Source organism: Ictidomys tridecemlineatus, chromosome 7 (assembly GCF_052094955.1).
Source record: "Ictidomys tridecemlineatus isolate mIctTri1 chromosome 7, mIctTri1.hap1, whole genome shotgun sequence".
In the NCBI taxonomy this organism is placed as follows: domain Eukaryota; kingdom Metazoa; phylum Chordata; class Mammalia; order Rodentia; family Sciuridae; genus Ictidomys; species Ictidomys tridecemlineatus.
In genome coordinates, this window is record NC_135483.1 from 157,387,590 (window position 1) to 157,407,273 (window position 19,684).

Sequence of the window (19,684 nt, forward strand, 5' to 3'; positions counted from 1 at the left end):
CTACAGAGACTGTTTTTTCTTCCTGGATACGAGTTATTATAACGGAAAGTATTGTTTGCATTTGCCCCAGAACTGACTGATAGGCTGCAGAACACCGGGTGCCCTAGTGGGAGGGGTACAGTTTAAAAAAATATGTGCAGCCAAGTTTGTGTTGTAAATTTCTCATTTGCAGAGAAGTGGAAGTTCTGATAATTACAAGGAAAACAGCCCAGTTCTTCTTATTACTTATTATTCTTGCAATCAGGGATGCAGTGGAAGTTGAAAGAGACTGAACTTCAGGGTTTGTAAAATAAGCAATATTATGGAGTATTGTCATAGTGTTTTGTGAATGACCACTTTTTTTTTTTTTTTTTTTTTTTTTTGAGAAGCCTTTTGCCCTCCCCAAAGTGGTTCCTTTAAAAAGCTAAATGCTTTTTTGGTTTTACCTAATTTTGAATCCATGGTGAAAGATCTTTTCAAATGCGCGTCTCTGCAAGGCATTTATTGACACGTGCCCAGTAGTGTGACTGCAGGCGGGTTGAGCTGGAGTGTTCCTAATGTTTGACATTTCCAAATTCCTGCTCAGTGAAGTGGCACACCTGTTCGCAAACCTAGTCCTCCTTAGCTGAGCCCTAGGGACATGGGGCTTATTTCCTAAAGTGACTTTACATGCTTGAATTGGTCTTAAATGTATCCAGTCTTTGAAAGTGGAAGGAAGTTTGTAGCAGGTTTTCTATGAAAAGTTTAGAGAAGAATAAGTGCTAGCCCATATTGGGTCAGAGATTGATAATGGAACAATGCTATTCTTCAATGGCAATATCTGCATGTAAGCCCATCAATCAGCAGGTCATTTGCTGTCTCATTTGTTGAATTTCTATCTTCTGTTATCTGTAGCATCCAGGGAATATTTATTTATAAAGCCTGACCCAAGACCCCACCCTTAATGAATATACCTGCTAGTTAGGAAGATGAGTTGAAGACATGTACCGAGGTCCTCAATTTCCTCACATAACTGATACCCACTTAAAGTGAATACTTAAAAATAGGAATCAAAAAGGTAAGAAGATTTGATGAGACTTTTATCCTTTAAAAAATGAAGCAAAGCAATTATTAAAATTAATTTAACTTATATTAAAAAATTCAGTTGGTCAGGGGTGTGTTAAACATTAGAACAAAAGTTGAATCAAGTGTTGGTTTCGAGAAGTTAAATTTTCTAACAAAATTATTCAGTATCGCGATACCATGTCCTTCTGCATTTGACTTCTGTGGGCAAATCATAAAAAGTGTCATTATTTCAAAAATATTTGAGGGCTTCATCAATTTTCCAAGAGCCTCTCTTGAATTTTGACATTCAAATCATTTCCTTTTGAAGCACTTATTGTACATCATCCACGTGGATTTTTTATCTTCTTCAAAATGTTAACTATTCCAGCTGCAGATTTTCATTTGTCAGAAGAGTTGCCCATGATTCAAGGGCTTTTCTAACATTACCTTCATCAACTTTATGATTTTCTACACATTTTGCAAGATGATTTCACATTATAATCACTTCACCCTGATTTTGCCTTGATTTGCACAGATTTTGCATTGCATTGTTGGAGATTATATAATCAGCTGGATAAATAGAGATGTTAGGGAGATGGAATGTAAGGTGGGAAAGGAGAGAGGTTCTTTCTTAAGAAGAAGAATGATTTACATGTACATTTATTTATTTTTTAAAATTAATTTTGAATAATGCAACTATAGCAGTAATCTATTGCTGTGTAACAAATCAGCCTGAAACCCAGTGGCTTGAAGTACCACTCATTTTATTTACTGATGGTTCTGTGTGGCTGGCTAGGCAAGGCTCAGCTGGAATGGGTCATCTCCACTGGGCATGCTCATTCAGCTGTAGTTTGGGGGGATGGATACAAGATTGCCCTATTCACATTTCTGATGCTTCAGTTGAGATAACTAGAATACTGAGTCTTCTCTTTCAGCCTCCAGAAACTCTATCTGATCCTTTAGAAGGGAAGCCAAATTTCTTCATGTGCTGCCTCATATCCTAAGGAAATAGATGCAAAAGTTGTAAGCACTCTTAGAAAGGGTAGACTCTGGAACACTCCCTTGTCACTTCCACCACAGTCTATGGTCCAAGCGGGTCACAGGCCAAGCTCAGATTCAAGTGAATGGGATAGACGCCACAAAGTTATGGGGGAAGCAGCAACCTTTCCCGTGGCAAAATGGGAAGCAGCATGGGAGAGATTGCTGTAGTCATCCTTGGAAACAATCTACCTCAATGCAAATGTATTCTTTTAGAAGGCTGTTACAGATAAAACTAAAGGCCTTTGGCCACAATTTCCATTCCATCTCCCTTTCTCTTTTATTTGAAGTAATTATTTTTGTGAATATGTTGTCCAGCCTAGTAATCATGGGAATTATAAAGAGCTATGGTGTGCAAACCCTCCTGCCCTGTAAAAGACAGCATGTATCATAGTTAGTATTAGATGCAGACTCTAAAGGCAGCAAGAGTTAATATAAGGGTAAAGCACACAACCAAAGAAAATGCCATTAATGAGTTAGAATTTGAGGTAACTCTATGTATCCGAATTCACCATTTAGTTCTCTTAAATTACATCCTATTTCTGATAGAAATTGGTAACATTTTTTCCTAGAAGAAAAATTTTTAAAATTGAATCTATCAATTACATACTATGAAGTTTCTTGGAAATTAAGTAGTGAAGTTTAGACCTAATACAATGACAGATAAAGGACTCCTGGAAGTGAAAGTGACTTGTTAAAGAATAATGACTGAAACAAGAGAATGCAAGAGGGTGGGGGGAGCTCAATAGCCTTTTTCCATGGGAAATAAGTGTGAGGCACTGGAGATGTAAAGATGAACTTATTTGTTCACCTTTGCAAGATTCTGACTTAATGGCAGGTAGGTAAATAAGGGTGTGTGTGTGTGTGTGTGTGTGTGTGTGTGTGTGTGTGTGTGTATGTATGTATGTATGTATATATATATACACACACACACAAGGGTGGCAACTAGAGAGGGGCTCAACTCTGCTGCCGTCCAGGAATGTGAGGGCAGGACAGGTTATATTTGGGGACTTTAATTTTCTAGTTGACCACCAGCTGCCTGCTTTTATCTTAGGTGTGCAAGTCACATAAGCATACAGGTTGCTCTAGGAAAATGCCTACTTTGTTACTGGCTAAGGCATTGGTTCCAAGATCTGTATGGTCTTCCATACAAAATACTTAGAAGCTGGGCATGCTGGTGCACACAGTGATTCCAGTGGCTTGGTAGGCTGAGATAGGAGGATTTCAAGTTCAAGGCTAGCCTCAGCAACTCAGTGAGGCCTTAAGCAATTTAGCAAGACCGCATCTCAAAGAAAAAAAAAAATGGAAAGGTCTGGGGATGTGGCTCAGTGATAAAGATCCCCTGGGTTCAACCCCCAGTACCAAAACCAAACAAATAAACAACAACAACAAAACTCAAAATGAAAAACATAAAACAAACAACAACAACTACTTAGAGAAGTACTACTCACTTATTTGTCACAATTCCTAACCCTGAGGCAGCTTAGTAGCCTCCTTGCTTGGCCCATGCATTGTTGGTGTAATTAATTATGACAGTGATTGGAGTCCTGGAATGAGCCAGGAAATGGAAAGTCTTTTTTTCCCAGGGGATAATGAGGCAGAGAAATCTAAGCTGGCTACTCCATGTACCTTTTCCTCTGGATCCCCATATTGGACTTCAAAAAATTTTCAAAGGTTGGGTTGCCTCTTGAGTAGGAAGCAATGTTGGGGTTGGATGAGTGAGTTAACCATATGAGCGGAAAGAAAAAACAACATAATGACATCCACAGTCTCTACGTTTTAGGATAGTTTACGTGCAATAATAGATAACCAGAAATATGCAGTTCTTTAAGAATCATTGCTAACAGTGTTTATTTATTCCCTGAACCCCTCTGTCTAATACTTTTTAAACATATTACTATTCTTAAAGCTTAACTTGTAAGATTACATTATAAAACAAAGGGCTTTGTGAAAATATTCTTACTTAGAAAAGTCTAATGTGGGGCTAAATACCAAAGATGGTGGGATAAAGGCATGTTACTAAGATAAAATGGATTAGACAGAAAGCAGGGTGGGGTTGAAGGATATCTGATGGCATCTTGGTGAATCAGATGTACCCTGAATCTGTACCAACTGCGCCCAGCAGTGGGTACAGGCAGAAAGTAAGGGGGCAGTTTTTGGAAAATCTTGAAGGTCCTTTCTGTACCTTATCCTTTGCCAAAGTAGTGCAGAGTGAAAAAATTATTCACTTTCACTAGGAATATTAATGATGAAAAGTACATGAATACATGACTCTAATCTTTCCCAAAGTCCCCATAATAACCCATCAATGATAACAACAGAGCAAGGTAAAAGGAATTACTGTCTAAATGTGTGATAAAGCAAAAATAATATAGAATGGTGGCATTTAAGATAGATGTCACCCACTCTCTATGGGCTGTCACTTTAGGAACTCTAAGATTTTCAAAAATTCCAGATGGGCTTGTGTTCTCAAGGCCTCCTCTGGCTCTTTGGTGCACATGATCCCATGTACCATCTTGAACTTCTCCCTATCTGCCCAGTTGTGAACCCTGACCTTTCTTTAAGCATTATACAATCTACTCAAGGTATTCATCCTGAGTGTAGCAGATGTTAATAGAATTTCAGGGTCATAGTTGGGATGATTTCTGACATCTTGCTGGGTCTTCTGTTTCTATGTCTGTCTTGTTTTCTCCTTGGTTCTCCCACTAGTTCATGAAGGAAAATCATTCTCAAATACTGAATGTTGAGTCTTATCCTCTATCCCAAGAAGATTTTTTTTTTTTTTTTTAACCATGAATGAGTTTTTCCTTTCCTAAGAATTCTGGCACTAGTTAAGATAAATAAATAAACTCTTGTACTTTTTCTTGATCAACTTCACAGGTAGTAAATCAAATTAGAAAACCATTCATTTATCATTTATTCATTCATTTAACAAATATTGAGTGATTCTTAGGTGTTGGGAAGACAGCATTGAACAAGAGACAAAGTCTCTTATCCTATAGAACACATGTTCTAAAAGAAGGGGAGTTGGACACTGATTTTAAATAAAAATACAATGCAATGTCGTCAGACAGTGGTAAGTACTGGAAAGAAAAATAAAGTACAGTAAGGGCCCAGAGAGTGTCCAGGGTGCTGTCTTAGATTGGTTGATAAGAGAATTCCTTTTGGACCACAGCCATTTAAGCAGAGATGTTGTAGAAATCCAGATGACAGGAAAGAACTTTTTCTATAGAATTGAAATGTTTTTAACATAGTGAGGGCACGCAACTAAAGATTACATTTCCAGCCTCCCTTTGAGATGTGGACAAATTCTATTCAATGGATGTGAGCAGTGATGTAGACTGCCTTTAAATACTACCCTCCCAGGATCAGATGTATGCTCTTGTTGGGGCTCAGAAAATAATACCCCAAAGTCTGATATTTTGACCTGCTATGAAACCTTAGAACCTACCTCAAAATCAAGGTCCCTCTGATCTTCCCTTGTTTCCACACTCCTATCACAGGGAGGAACTTTGTGCAAAGTTCTCTTTTCTACATGATGGGATCCACCTAAAGAGGAACACAATTACCTTGAGTCTTGCTGAAATTGCATTAACCCGGTAAGACTAAACTCATATCCTACAAGGAGAAAGACTGAAGTCTGTCAACTTATCTGGACAGAACTTTGTTACTGATATGGTTGAGATGTGGTGCCCCCTGAAAGCTCACATGTGAGACAATACAAGAAGGTTTGGAGGAGAAATTATTGGGTTACAGCCTTAGCCTAATCAGTGAACTAATCCCTGGGGGGATTAACTGAAGTGGTAGGGTGTGGCTGGAAGAGGTAGGAATTGGGGCATGGCTTTGGTGTATATATTTTGTATCTGGAGAGTGGACTCTCTCTCTGCCTCCTGGTCACCATGATGTGAGCTGCTTTCCTCTACTACCCTCTCCCACCATGATGTGCAGGCTCAATCTCGAGCGCCTAGGAATGGAATCGACCTTCTGTGGACTAAGACCTCTGAAACTGTGAGCCCTCAAATAAACTTTTCTTTCTCTATGATTGTGCTGCTAGGGTCCTTTAGTCACAGAAGTGAAAAAGCTGACTAAAATAGTTACCCACCACTGTGCCCTACTTCAGTCCCATAGAGAATCATTTTCAATCTTTGACTCAGGAGCCCATTGAACTTTGTCCCAGGCTGTTGTATATTATCCAAGACCATACAACAATGGTTTTAAGTTCTCCTAAAAACTATTTACTACTCTGCTAAAAATTATCTATGTTCCCTTTCTCCCTATCCTTGATGAAAAAGGGAATATAAGTTTCCTAATAATGTGATGAAGTGGGTGATTTTATTCAATTCTCCCATGTGGTGATTTTTTCCCCCTTTTTGTACATTAATACATCTACAGGCTTCGCCTCCTATTTCATCTCTTTCGTCAGATTATCTCAGCAAATTTTCACCCCTTCACTCCATTGATCACTACCCTATTCCCCCCATACTTCTCTTTGCAGATAGCAAAAGCTTTCTGGTCACTGAAATGGAAACTGTTGGAGATTGAAAATGGCGGCTCTTCCTGTTCTCTGACTTTTGGAGCTCTCTCTCCTTGGTAAACAGAATAAATGATTAGCCAGACTTCCCAGGTTCAAATTCAGGAAGGTTGTATGACCTTGAACAAATTTTGCCTTTTCTTTCTAGGCCCCAGGTTCTTATCATAAAATGAGGATGATAATAATAATAATAATTCTTATCTTATTGCTGTGAATTGTTATTAGGAGCAAATGAGCTAATGTTTGTGAACTGTTTGGACCAGTGACTGGAACATGGTAAGCAGCATATGTGTTAAATACATAAATGAATAAAAACCCTTACTAATCTAATTGTTTAGTTCAGCCTCTTGGCTCTGAAGATGTGATTTCATTTCATTTTTTCCCCATAAGTCGTTGATATGTTGTGTTGCATATACTATATTAAAAAGTAATACCCCTTCTGCTGTGTCTTTCTGCCTTGCTCATTTACAGAGTACTGTCAAAGAGTACTGTGTAGCACACTTTCAGGGAAATATACAGGGGGGCCTCGCCCTTATTTCCAGATAAATCAGTCAATTACTCTAAGTGACTTGCTACGTGCTTAGTGTAGACTTAGGGTTTTAGAAAATATGAAAGAAATATAAATCAAGGTCCTTATCCTGGTGAACTTAAGTCTTTTGGGAAAAGCAAGACTTACGCACAAGAAGCAATTAGAAGACAATACAAGGCAGTACCTAATGAAGTGTTGAAGTTGTCTCTTTTCAGCCTCAGGAAACCCCTTAACATCACAATAACCCTTAGCTTTTGCTTTTCTCATTGCAGAATCCTAAAGCAAACAGGAACTAAGGCAAAAATCTTTAAATTAAAAAAGTAATCTATTAATAATGCTTTTCTAATATTATGGTGCTTTTTATGTAGTTGTCTCAAGATATTGTTAAGACCTTGAAAAACAATACTTTAAGGAAGTGGGTGGGTTTTCCACTGTTTTTTCATAAATAAATGGATGCTTGGTGAAGTATAGGGCTCTGGATAGAATAGTAAGGTGAACATATTGATATGGTTCACTTTTTCTTTTCTTATCCGATCTTTTCTACCCTTCCATTCCTTCTTCATGACACCCTTCTACTATAAATGGAATCTTAAATCTCCACTATGAAGGAATTTCTAGAAATTTTTTGGTCACATGTTTCAGAGTTTCCTAAGCCTCATTTTGTTTTGGAAATTTTATTTATTTTTGTTTCTAGAAATTTTATTTATTTTGTTTCTACATGACAGTAGAGTGTATTTTGACATATTATACATACATGAAGTACAACCCATTCCAATTTTAATCCCATTCCTCTGGTTGTATATGATACGGAGTTACTCGGATCATGTATTCATATATGATCTAGTAAGCCTTAGTTTGAAATTGTTAATTTTTAGGTTTATTTTGTGAAGTTGTTCCTTGAAGCATCCTGACAAACTCAAAAACAAAACAAAACAACAACAACAAAAACAAAAACCCCACCAAAATTCAAAGACAACAACAACTTCTAACCCAGTCTTAAAAGGAAATGATATTCATTTGAAAGCTTTGAGAAGGAAATTCCACAACCATTTTGGTAACCAAGTCTGGTATTTGTCAGGAAGTTCTTCTTCATAGATAATTTAAATCCTTATCGGAGCAATATAAAACCATTTCCTCTCATTCTGCTCTGTGTTTTGAGTTAATGAACATCCACATAATGGATTTCTATAAATTACCTATTAATCTTCTTTCTGTAATTTCTACATATTCAGGTTAAAATTTAGGATCCCTGAGGAAAGCGAGGCTGTATCTATATAGAACCCTCTGCGACAAATGCTCTTTATCAAAAACATTCTGGCAATGCAGTATGTTTCAGCAATAAAATGTTTTTGCAGGCAAACACTGGGGGTAGCAAGAGCATTTGCTTGGTGTTGACACTTAGAAAGTACTTGAACCATCTTGAATTATCTCTGAATGCTAAAAATGTGTAGTTCCAAATTCCTCTCTCTCTCTGGGCTCACATTTGTTTGCTGCAAAAAAAAAAAACAAAACAAAAAACAAAAAACAAACTGTGGCCTTAGGGAAACTATGGCATTATTCCAGTTGAAAAAATGAAATGAGCCAGAAACCCAGGTAACATAAGTAGGTGACAAGAGCAGAAGGGGTAGGGTTTGGCTAGCTGTTCTCAGGTGCTAGTTTTATTAAAACATATTTTTGGTTACTCTTCCTAAACTATTTTGGGCCACTGCACAGACGACAATTGTCATATCAGGCCTGATTCATGGCAGACATGATGAGATATAATAAAACCCAAAAGGAACTCAGTGTCTCTGAGTCTTACTTTCATCATTTATAAAACTAGCATATTTGAGTTCGAAGGCTTTTTCAAGTGAGAACATTTTGTAATTTAATGAATATTTTAATACATTTTTGCAGAATCCTTTTGTTAGTATTGTCTTGAGTTTTCTATCTTTTTTTTTTTTTTAAAGAGAGCGTGAGAGAGGGGAGAGAGAGAGAGAGAGAGAATTTTTAATATTTACTTTTTAGTTCTCGGTGGACACAACATCTTTGTTGGTATGTGGTGCTGAGGATCGAACCTGGGCCGCATGCATACCAGGCGAGCGCGCTACCGCTTGAGCCACATCCCCAGCCCCATTGAGTTTTCTATCTTAAAAAAATATGGTATTCTTTAGTCACTGCTCACAGCCAAGGCAGTTTTTGAGAGGACTGAGAAATCAAGTGACTTGAACTTGATTTTTCAGGTCTGACTGTCATTACGTGATACTGAGCACTCCAACTTGTGAAGACTGAGTTTCCTCACTTGTAACATGAAGGTTTTGATGGCATGATCTAATTAAATCATGCAAACATTTATTAGTTATTTCCTGTAATTAAGACCCTTCAATCTGACATGGGGGTGGAACTGAGGAAAACTCAAAGATAAAGACATGGAGAAGCTCTCAATGAAATTCAGGCCTGTGGGCAAGAAGGACAGCATTATAAAAGAAAAAAAAGTTTTAGGAGCACAAGAGAGACAGAGAATGAGTTGCTGAATTTCAAGTATTATGAAAGATGGTGTTCGCCTACAGCTGAAGAACCCTTCAAGGAAAGAAATATTCGGTCTGCACTTGAAACACTATAACTGGTGTATGCAGTTCTTTGCAGCAGCTACTTAGAACCACAATCTGCTATGGTGATTAGGCATGTCCATCTCTCACTGCTAATTTCACTCCTCTGCAGGGTGTAAGAGAAATGAAAACGTGGGAAGATGGAGTTTTTCCAGTTCAGGGATTGACCTTTAAAAGAATCAGGGCAGAGAGAGGGTAATGAAGCCAGCAAGAGAAACAAGTGTAAATATCCCTGACACAAGACTGAACTAATTTAGTTTAAATGGGAGGAAGCCCGATCTAAATTAGAAAAAAAATATTATCTGAATTATAGGATTTAAAAAAAAAAAAGAAATGCAATTATATTATTTTTAAGTATATCTGGTAAGTTGAACTAATTGCTAGAAAAGCATTTATAAGTTTAAGTGCTACTGGAATTTCCTTTTAATGAATAGATATGTTCTGATTCATTAGGACTGTCTTTTTGAATGCATATAATCTATGTGTTAACGGGTATAAAATGAAATGACTAATTGAGCTCCTTAAATTTTGTCCATGCTGATGATTTGTTTAGCGACCCCCTTTTTATATGACTAGTTCAGAGGCTGGGCTAACTTGTATCCAACGTGGAAGCATGTTCTAGTTTTCAAGTTTACAAGTTTGTAGGTCTTGAATAAATGCTCTTGCTCTGGCACTTGTGCCCTAGACATGATGCAACAATACTATAGTCAGATTTCTGGAACTGTAACCCCTAAAAAGTTGAAGCTAAAGAGATATCTTTAAGAGGGAGGCCAGCTGGTTGCCTTGAGTTGTCACCTATCATGAAGTGGTGAGGGGTGTGGCTGACAACTTTCGGGAGCCCTTCTCAGTCAAATCATTGATAGCAATTGAAGGACGAACATGAACAAATCGGTCAGGAGAACTGCTTACAATGTCTGCTCTGGCCTGGCTTTTGTTCAGGTAGCAAGGTAGTCAGATCCAGGCACTGGAAGCTGAGATGACAGCGTTTAAAAGGCACCCTCAAAGTGGAAGTGGGTTGGATGCAGAAGCCAGGAACAAGGAGCTACTTTTCACGAGAAGCATTAGAAAACCTGGTAAACAGCGTGTGATCTTCTGGGGTTAGCTTTGGGAACTAATCAGACTGATATTAAAATAGCAGGAATTATCATGAGCTGAACTTTGACTGGCCCTCAGAGTTACGTGGCCTGAAATATCTAATTTTCCAGCTTGTAGGTCCAGAAATGTAATCTTACTCACTTACTCTTTGATGATAAGATTTGGGAAAAGTCGATTCACGTTATTCAAATTCACAAGGGAGCATTTATGAAGCCAGGCACTAATTAATTAAGAAAGAACTATCTGGCATAATAAACCGAGTGTTCATTTCCTCTATTCTGGCTCATGGTACTAGAGGTTGTACCTCCTCCAGTATAAAATTACACGTCAGAAGCTTAGCAAGTGCAGAAAAGAAGCAAAAGAGAGATATAGCTAAAGATGTTTCACTGAGGTGAATGAGGGTAACTATGCACTGCTCAGCCACATCTTGTTCTCCTGGATTTGGCTGGATTTCATGAATCTGAAGTGGAAAAAAAATAAAAGAGCAATGCAGTAGACTTACCATAAAACTAAAAATACTGAATTTGAAAGAATGTGCTGTATTTCATGATTATGTCATTGTAATTTTTGATGTCAAAACTCTTCATTGTAGGGAGAGTAGCATTATCTTTGTCATATTCAAACTTGGCAGAGTAAAAATATTGGCAACCCTATTATTGTTCCTTATTCTTCCTGTTTCAAGGATGAATTGTGGTTCTACGAAATCCCAAAGTTTAAGAGCCACCAGTTTAGAAAAATTAACATCAGTGTACTAATAGTTTTCAAAGAGACCCATGGAGAGAAATGTATTGCCACATCAAAGAGTATGTCAAATGTGTATGTGTGCATACATAGGTGTATATATTTATGTATTTTACAGTGGAAACAGAAGTTTCACAAAATAACACTGAACCAAATCTCATGCAATAAACTCTGATCTCTCCTGTCTTGTTAAAAATGTCAGTCACTATCCAATAATCAATTTTTGACCTACCAATGAGTCACAGCCTACAATTTGAAAAACACTGCAATAGACTCACTGTCCTCTCTTTCCAGGACAAAGCTGAATAAACACTGGCAGGTGTTTCCTTTTTGGATCTCCTTTTCTAGTTTTCATATAGATCACATCCCTCCTGTTGTAGATTTGTTACCCCAAATGGTTACAAAATAATTGATTAAATAAGGAAGTTTCCTCATGCTAGCCATGATCCTGTCCTTAGGATATAACTTTGACACCTTGCTTAGATTGAGAAATACTCGACTTCATTTGGATTTGGAGGTCACTTTGGTCTCTTGAACACAAGGGAGTACCCTGGTCTCATTAGCACCGGCATTTACTAAATGCTTCTTACAATAGGTTATTTTGCAGACTAGCAATTCACATTCCATTTAATTGATTCTATTATCCTCAATTGCAGGGCATGACATTTTAGTTAAAACTCAAATTTGAAATTTGGGGAGGGCCAGAGGGGAGCTCCTTATTCTGACCCTTGAATACAGACCAAGCAATGGCAGACAGAGTACAGACGAAAGCAGAAAAGATAACTTGGGCTAACTAAAGAAATCCATGATTAAAAAGAAGTTAAAATGTCCAGATGTAATTAGTTTGGCTATGTAAATTTAAGGATATCTAGTTCAGAATGTTGCTGTGTGATTAAATTAGTTAATAAATGTGGTGTGCTTAGCCATGCCTGGCCCATAGTAAATCCTCAATTCATTTTAGTCCTTGTTGTGATTATCTTACAACTAGTGATTGACAGGAGTCATTCATCTGGTCTCATGTCCCAGCTTCCTCACTATTTGTATAGTATTAAGAAAGTTAATCTTTCGTGTATACACCTCAATTTTCTTACTAAAAAATGTGCTAATAATAATAATACTATAGAGTTATTTAAAGTTGCATGGGGTTAATGACACTGCACTGTGCTATTATATAGAGTTCGATGAATGCTAGTCCACTAGCAAAACTAACAATGCTACCTCATTTTATATTTATCAATTTATTATAATCCTGCTATTACATACATAGTAGTAATTGAGATCTTCAATTATACATAAGAAGTTTTAGATAGAGCAAAATTTAATTGTGGCCTATCATTATGTTTTCTTACCAGGGAACAACATTCTACACCGAAGGAATCAAACAAACATGAAACTTTAAATAAGTTGAAGCATTCACTCCAATCCAATAGCTGTCCTTTCGAATTTCCATTATGTGCTAAGTACTATGTCCTATAAGGAACATTTCCGCCTGGCAAAGGTTGAAGAAAAGCCGAATTTAAAAGTCTCCTATAATTAGAACTTTGGCTAATGGCACTTAAACTGATTAATGTCCAATAGGACCCACTCTACTGAAGCATATTTTTGAGGCAGTTATACATTTATATTAAATTAAATATTCGTTGAGCGAATGAGTTTATGTAGCAGTGTCTCCATGTGGTTCTTGGAGTTAATTCTGTAAGGATATGGCCACTATAGCTGAAGGCCTTGTTCCTTGCTGTTTTCTCTGCCTGGAATGTTCTTTTCAAACTCATTCTGATACAGCTGACTTTCCTCTCATTATTCACCATAGTCCTCTCTGGAGATCCTACCAAATATGAGTCCCAGCCTCAGTCTGTCTCTCCCCTACTACCCTATTGCACAGTCTTCTTTGTACATATCACTAGTTGAAGAATTCTTGTTAATTTATGAGCTGCTTATTACCCATGTCCCCCAATAGAGCTAAAGCTCCAGGAAGGCAGGGACCTGACTGTATATTTTCCTGTCTATATTATTTTTCTATCTCATGTAACAAATTTCTATAAGCATAGCAGTTTAAAATAATACATATTTTCTATCTGAAAATAGAAAATACATATTTTCTATTTTCTATCATGTTCCCAGGTCAGGAGTCTAGGTGCAGATTAGGTGTTTCTTATCAGGGTGAGCTCAGGGTTCCACCAGGCAGAAATACATGGGTTGGCCTAATTATATTTCATCTGAGATTTGGAGTCAGTCGTCTTCTAAGATCATTCAGGTTGTTGGCAGATTTTTCAGTTTCTTGTGGTTTTAGGACCAAGGTTTTTCTTGTTGGCTTCAGCTAGTGGGGTATTTTTATCTCCTAGAGACTATCCAGCATTCTATCCATGAGACTTTCTTACAACATGGCAACCTGTTTCTTCAGGGCCAGCATGACTGTTTCTGATTGCTAAAGCCTCCTTTAAGTGTTCACCTGATTAGCCCAGGTCCACCCAGGATAATCTTCTAATTAACATAGAGTCAACTGATTAGACGCTTTGGTTACATTTGCAAAATCTTTTCATATTTGCTACTGAATGTTACATAATCACAGAAGTGATAGCTTGCCATATTCACAGGTGATCATACTCAAGAGCAGTAGTATGCTAGGGATGGGAATCCTAGCATACTCCTAATCCTAATTCCACCTACCACACTGTTCTAACCCTTCAGACTCTTCGTAAGTATTTAACATATTTGTGTGAATAAATGAGTAAAAGTCAATTAAAAAAGAACCAAGGAATCAGTAAAAATGAGAGCAATTGATTATATGTTCTGATGTATGGTTACTATTCTATGTTGAATTTGAAACAATCATATGATTGTTACAAATTACATAATATAAAGGTAATCAAATAGTATTTGCTACATCATATTGGGAATTTCTGCAGCATAGTGTTGATTAATTATTCTGACCAATAATCCCATGCGATGAAAGTGTTAAGCCTAAGGATGCTAGAACGACATGTGTATGGAAGCCCAGCTTATCTTCCGAAAATCAAGAATAATTGAGATCAGAACTTGGACTTCCACTGTTTATTGTTGAATCATTGATATTCCCACTGCTTCCCTGAAACTCGAAAGGAAGAAGGCATTTTGATTTTGAGATGAAATGATATAAAATTAGGCTTAGGAAGATGTTGTCCTGACTGCACTTACGATACTATGGGTGAAATGATCCTTTAAAGGACATAAAATAAACAAAAGCCATCATATCATTGAGACACAAGAGACTGCAAGGATGAAGCAAACACAGGATGGTGTGTGGGTCTGCTCCAGTGGCCATAGCAAAGTGTCCCAGATCGCATGACTTAAAGAACAGACAGTTCTGGATCCCAGAAGTCCATGACCAAAGTGGCAGAAAATTCTGTTTGCAGTGAGAACTGTCCTCCCGACCTGTGGACAGCCATTTCCTCATTATGATCTACATGGCCTTTCTTTGGGGGATGCACATGGAGAAGTTGTGTTCTCTTTCTTTTCTTGTAAGGAAACTAACCCTAATTAAATTAGGGCTCCTTAGGGTTAAATGATGGGACCTCAGTTAACCTAAATTATCTCTTAGATCCAACCAAAATATGGTTACTTTGAGGGTTAGGGTTTTAATGTATGAATTTTGAGGGGACACAAACAGACTGGGACATTATGAAAAACACAGAAAACTTTCAAAGGAAGCCAGTTAAGAAGAGTAGTTTCAGGCTTTGGATTTGGATGATCTGCCTTTGAATTTTAACTCTGCCTTGTGTCCATATCAGGCACCAATCCAAATTCTATGGCTCCTGGAACTTATACAATTTGAGAAATCCTCTTTGAGATAGAGAATACAAAATTAGGTACAGAATCTTAGAAGGGGGTCTATTCAAAGACAGGGCTCTGAAATTTCAGAGCCATTGACTTTACAATAAGTTTGCCTCTACCGCTGAGGATATTATACTAAGCTTCAGTTTTCTCAACTGTAAAACTTAAATAATAATTATCATATTTTAAACCATAGGGGCATTGAGAGGATTAAACCCAAGTTCAACTAATAAACTTTCCTAGTTAGCTATTGTTATTGCTACCTTTATTATTATTGTCACCATGATAATTATTGTCAGCCCTTCATTTTATAAATGAGGGAACAGTCAAGTAGTCATTATATGACTTGCCATATTTCATGCAATCAGTGATCTGAGAGATTGGGCCAGAGTAAAACCCTTGGCCCTGCTTCTTGGGACCCTATGGAGGCAGCCCTGTACTCTGTCCTCATGATCACATCTCTGACAATATGTCAGTATAATCTTCACCCTCAACATTTACTCTACAACTATTAAATAAAAGCAGTCAAAATAGTAGATATTAATTTGGTTGAATTTAAACTTTTTTTAAAAAAACATTTTTATATACATCTAATGGCATTAAGGATGTGAGGGGAAAAAGCTCGACCCATTAAATTCTGTTTTGTCACTTGTGGATATTTTGGATTGGAAGGTCTAGCTTCCATCTTCCTTTGGGATGACTTGGAAACAACGAATTTCCAATGTAATTTCCTTTGGGAGTGATTCCAGGTTCCCATATGTGCAGACTCTGTTAGTGACATTAGATTTTCCTGGGAAAGGTCTGAGGAGTCAGTCCCAGGGTCTCTGGTCCTGCCCCTTGGAACTACATACTGAATGACAGAAGCTGGCTCTTCTCCATTCTTCTCACAGCTCCACACGGAGAATCTCTTCATGTTATCTTGACTCTGGCAGGGCTCTCTGCCTCAGAGCTGGTTTTTAACACTTCTAAAGTCGAGATAATGTTGATTCTGATGTACCTGAGCAGTTCTTCTTCTTCTTCTTTTTTTTTTTTTTTTTTTTTTTAAGTGACTCACACATTTATTCTGGCTTGCTCATCAGGGCTCAGCAGTTTAAGTGTGGTTGGTATTAGATTAGATCCAAACATACTAATCCTTAAAGTTAATATGGAATGAAGGATAAGCAATATTTCACTGAGGGATCTAAGTCTTTGACCTGTGAGTCTGTATAAAAAAAACATTGAAGCCCCTAACAAACATTTGTATCATTTTCAAATGTGCACAATTATACACATTTTGCAAAACTCTCAAACCAAGTAGGAAACTAGTAGAATCTTACATGTATGTGACCCAGATTAGGACTGGTTTTTACTGGCTATTATTGATCACAATAAGCATGGCTAAATCATTGAAGCTAGAGTTTTTGCTTATGTACAAACTATAAAATGAAGTTTGGGAAATTCCTGAGGAAAAAATGTCACTTATTTTTGAGGAGATTGTGAACACCTTAGAGTTATTCTTCTTATCATTATTAATATATCTATCAGAAATAATTTATTAAGGTTGTATAATTAGAGAACCAATGCTAATTCTTGCTTGTAGGATATTCCTGAGAACAATCCTGGTTTATCCATCAGCTAGGCCTGCTATTTGTCCAAGCATGCCTGCTAAGGGGCCTTGTCCCCTCTCTTTTCCATCCCTCAGGGTGGGCAGTAGTGAAGCTGGTGCCCTCTTCCTCTGGACTTTCCCTCTTTGCCTGACCTCCTGATTGCAGCCCTTCTGCTCCGCTGGCTTCTGGCCACCACACCTGTATCGTTCAGCTTTGGTCTCTCAGTCCTGGTTACATCGGGTCCTCAACAGACCAGCTTCCCAACCCTCCTCACTAGAGATTTTCCTTGGCATCTGGACTCCATTCATTTCTCCTAGTCCTTGTTTCAACAACTTGTACTGACTTGAGTTAGAAGTTATTAAGGCGTTAAATTCCTAGTACACACAAAGAAGAAAACACCTGATGATCAGGACTTCCAGCCTTTTCTTTGTAAATTCATTTTATAACATAATATAAAAAGACATAAAAATGATTTTGTGAGGAGCAAAGCAGCATCATAATTTTTTTTTATATCTCCATGAATCCAAATATTATCTTCTACCGGGGCTTTTCATTTGATATCCATTATCACATTATTCTGTGTGCTGTTATTTGCCAGCATGGGATTGTTTACTTTCTAACATTAATCAGGAGGATAGTGGGTCCAGGAATAATAACTTCTTGGAGTTGAACTTGGATCAGTGATTCTCAACCATATCGATTATTCAACATGTGCCAGGCCCTGTTCTAGGCATGACACTTGGGATAACCTGGCCAAGAAGATAGCCAAACAAATAAATATCCCTGTCCTTAGGATAGACGTATTTACCATTTATCAAACATGCATAAAAATACATGTGAATTTATATATTTACTTATATTCTACATATATTCCTGTATTTTGCCTTTGGGATATAGCAGTTACTGTTGTATAGGAAATAGAGACTCTTCCAACAAAGTCAAAATATGTCACACTGGCTTTTCAAACTGGAGGGACTTTGGCAGGCTTCTCTTAAATACACACGAGGGACACCTTCCACACTTCTGAAGAATGCTGGTGTGACACACCTTTCATGTCGAGATGGACTGAACCACTAAAGGAAAAAAAATGCTACAATCCCAGTTGAAGCAATGTATATAGTCAGTGCTAGCCAGAATCACCAGCCAGGTCCAGTTCAGCAACCACAGACTCCAAATCAAGAAATAAGGACAAAATAATGAAAAAAAAAAATAAAGCAACTAAAATAAAATAAAACATCAGTCTGGGATCCTCCCAAACTTCACAGTTCCATTTCTGCTAGTAGTTAAATAGTATATCATTGTTTTCAAAGGTAGGGATAAGAAGTTCACAGGAGTAGGCTTTAGACAAAGTATGGAGAATTGATTGTCACTGCTTAAGAGATTTGGAAAGTAAATAATTAAGCTTGGATTTAAGAAAAGACTATTATCACACACACACACACACACACACACATACACACACACACTCATATATACACACACTCCATGCTAATCCACGTCATGTGTTTGTGCCTATGTGTACCTTAGGAATAGAAGAATGTGCGTTGTGGTTTGGGGATATGTAAAGTATTCCCTAGCTTCAGTACCCGTAATCTCTCAGATGCTTCATAAATGCACAAGATGCTCCCTGGGCTGGGTTTTTAAATCTCTGAATTAGCTGAAACAGTTGTAAAATCACATGGAGCCAGACAGTTTACAATGAACTGCAAATCAAAAGAGGCTCCTATATGTTGTTTGTTCTAGCAGGCATGGGGAATGCACTGAACTTGCGAAATGTGCTTTTGAGATCCCATTAAAAAAATCTGCTTCCTACTACAACCTCCTATCTCCCCGATCCTCATTTTCTCTTCTTACCCCTAGAATAGAGGTAGGGAAAATTCTCAGTGCCAGGAGCATCTAGGAATTGGTTTTTTAAACACAGGCTGTGAGGGCTCAATGAGCGCACCTGGTCTGTGTTCCTCATTAGATCCTACACCTACCCAGTCCTGACATCAGAACTGATTTCTGTCAGCTCTAATGTGCCTGAAAAAATTCTTTCAAGGCAGTTTCCTCTTCTAACACATCCCCAGGGAATTTCCCCTAGAGGGTGTAAGGCAACATTAGATTGTGACTATGATAAGATATTCCCATGTTGGAAGAGTTTTGTATGAAAAGCAGCACATTACATCTGTTGTTTTCCTTATTTAGGGTGTATTTCACACTGAATGGTACTGGAACACAACCCAGGACTCTGTCTTGACTCCCCTGCAGTCTTGTACTTCCTCCTCAATGACGGCAGATCCCGAAACACTCAGTGACATATGGTAGCCTATGTGTGAAGTGTGCTGAGTGCAGTACATTTGCTTTCTGACTCTGGAGTGTTGTGTTTCATTTTGGGTGTCATATTTCTTAAAGGGGTATTGAAAAGCTGGAATTCAGCCACCGGAAATCTTTTCTGAAACAAGGTAGGAGGAAACTTAATTGCATTTGTGTCTGTACCTAGTGACTGCATAGAAGAGGCTAAAAGAATGATGAAGAGGTAGAAAATGCCATTGGAAACTTAAAAGAAACTGGAGATATTCATCCTAAAGAGATCAACTATTATTGTTGTTATTGTTATTAGAGGAGAGAGTAGCCTTGACTCAAAAGCTTGAAAAGTGTCAGATAAAAATGTGGATAATTTCTTCTTTTTGCTTGTAGTTCTTCCAATCAGCCAAACTAAAGTCAATATGTGGGATTCAAGAGCAAACAGATTTTTATTCAA

General features: G+C 37.7%; 1 long non-coding RNA gene across 1 annotated transcript in view; it reads right to left on the bottom strand.

Moving 5' to 3' along the window:
• Window positions 1-19,684, bottom strand: part of LOC144365591 (uncharacterized) — a 154,375-nt gene that overhangs the window by 100,402 nt on the left and 34,289 nt on the right. The window lies entirely within an intron of this gene.